This window comes from Theropithecus gelada, unplaced genomic scaffold, assembly GCF_003255815.1.
Source record: "Theropithecus gelada isolate Dixy unplaced genomic scaffold, Tgel_1.0 HiC_scaffold_6757, whole genome shotgun sequence".
Lineage (NCBI taxonomy): Eukaryota > Metazoa > Chordata > Mammalia > Primates > Cercopithecidae > Theropithecus > Theropithecus gelada.
In genome coordinates, this window is record NW_020263430.1 from 1 (window position 1) to 2,526 (window position 2,526).

Consider the following 2,526-nt stretch of genomic DNA (forward strand, 5'->3'; position numbering starts at 1 on the left):
GGAAAGACCAGAATATTGAAGATCACTTCAAAAAACTTGGGAAAGATACAAGATAATTTGCACCGAGAAGAGGAAATAAAGTCCTCTGAAGGAATCTTAGCATGTCATGAATTTAAAAACAAGCAATCAAAGCAAATAAGAGTCACTTGAAATTCATTTCCTTTTAGAAAAATTTTACCCAAAATGTAACGTACATCAGTGTAGCAGTCAGTGTTTGGAAAACAGTTTACTTGAAAATAGTACTGCAAAATTGTGTATATGAATGTTACTATTTTGGTCATAGCCATGCAGGTGGTAGCTGTGTTTTCAGTAGTAGCCCATTTACTTTCAAATAATTCAGTCATGGCACAAAAACAGAAACAAAACAAAACAAAAATGCATTTTCCCTAGTATTGGTAGCAGTGTAATTCGAAGACCTATGAATGAGTAGAAAGTTATTAAACCAACCAATAGTAATGTGCTTGTCATTTTTTTTACAGAAATCATATGGTACAGAGACTGTGTGAAAGCAAAGAAGGTAGTCAGTATGAACAAGTTGTCAGCCACATTCCAAATCTTGATCTGAATGAGAACATTTCTACTGGATTAAAACAATGTGATTCCTTAATAGGCACATCCTTAATAGGCACATCCTAGCTCACTCAGGATTCCTGATTAAGGAATAGCTCACTATTCCTTAATAGGCACATCCTAGCTCACTCAGGATACAAACCATATGGAGAGAAGCAATATAAATGTGAACAGTGTGGGAAACTCTGTTTCTGTTCCAGGTGTTAGAAGACACAGGATAATGCACAGTGGAAATCCAGCTTATAAAGGTACGATATGTGGGAAAGCTTTTCATTTTCTCAATTCAGTTGAAAGACATCAGAGAACTCACACAGGAGAAAAACCCTATAAATGTAAACAATGTGGTAAAGCGTTCACTGTTTCCGGTTCTTGTCTAATACATGGACGAACTCACACTGGAGAGAAACCCTACGAATGTAAGGAATGTGGGAAAACACTCAGATTTTCTTGTTTTAAGATACATGAAAGGACTCACACTGGAGAGAGATGTACCAAATGTGATAAAGCCTTCAGCTGTTCCACTTCCCTTCATGACCATGGAAGCATTCATACCGGAGAGAGACCCTATGAATGTAAACAATGTGGCAAAGCCTTTAGTTGTTTGAGTTCCCTTTGTAACCATAGAAGTACTCATACTGGAGAGAAACCCTATGAATGTAAGCAATGTGACAAAGCCTTCAGTTGCCTCAGTTCGCTTCACCTCCACGAAAGAATTCATACTGGAGAAAAACCCTATGAATGTAAGAGATGCGGTAAGGCCTACACACTCGTTCCAGTTACCTTATGCGCCACTAAAGAAGTCATGATATAGAGGTTGGGTGTAGTGACTCAGCCTATAATCCCAGCACTTTGGGAGGCCAAGGAGTGTGTATTGCTTGAGCCCAGGAGTTCATAACCAGCCTGAATTAAAACAATGTGAAACAACCTGGGCATCGTGGTGAAACCGTCTCTACAAAAAATAAAATAATGCCGGGCCTGGTGGCTCACGCCAGCTACTCGGGAGGCTGAGGCAGGAGAATGGCGTGAACCCGGGAGGCGGAGCTTGCAATGAGCCGAGATCGCACCGCTGCGCTCCAGCTTGGTCGACAGACGCAGACTCCGTCTCAAAACAAAAACAAAGAAAATAATTAGCTGGGCATGGTGGCACATTTCAGTTGTCTTAGTTCTTTTTCAAGGACATAAAAGGCCACAGGGGGTTGGGGGGAAGCCCTGTGCATGCGGATCACGAGGTCAGGAGATCGAGACCATCCTGGCCAACATGGTGAAACCTCGTCTCTACTAAAAATACAAAAATAGCTGGGTGTGGTAGCATATGCTTGTAATCCCAGCTACTCAGGAGGCTGAGGCAGGAGAATCACTTGAACCCAGGAGGCGGAGGTTGCAGGGAGCCGAGATTGTGCCACTGCCCTCCAGCCTGGCGACAGAGTGAGACTCCATCTCAAAAATAAATAAATAAATAAAGTCCCTTGAATGTAAGAAATGTGGTAAAACATTTACTCTTTCCCATTCCCTCATAAACATGAAAGAGCTCACACTGCAAAGAAACCTTAAGAATGTAGGAAATGTGGTCAAGCCTTCAGATTTTCCTGAAGATTTGGGAGGGCTCAAAGTGGAGAAAAGGCTTTTGAATTTAAATTTATGGTAAGGTCTTCGGTTGTATTAGTTCCATTTGAAGACATCAGCTCATTCCTGAGAAAAACCCTATGAATGTCCAGAATGTTTGAGTGCTTCATTTCTCTCATACCCACTCAAGGACATATGAAAATGCACGCTGTAGCTGGCTGGACCTTGTAAATACAAGAATGTACACAGGATTAAAACTCTAACAGTTTAGAAACTGCAAGAATATTTTCAGTTTTAACATTTACTTGAAAAGCCGTGTGAAAACTCCCACTAGAAAGAAGTTCTATAAGTGAAGCTTTTCTAATTTGGAAAGCCTGATGCAAATTAATTATC

The 2,526-nt window shown here is 40.8% G+C and overlaps 1 pseudogene; it reads left to right on the forward strand.

Annotated features, from left to right (window-relative positions):
- Positions 1 to 486: 486 nt before the first annotated feature.
- LOC112617945 lies at positions 487 to 1,381 on the forward strand (annotated as a pseudogene).
- The last annotated feature ends 1,145 nt before the right edge of the window (positions 1,382 to 2,526 follow it).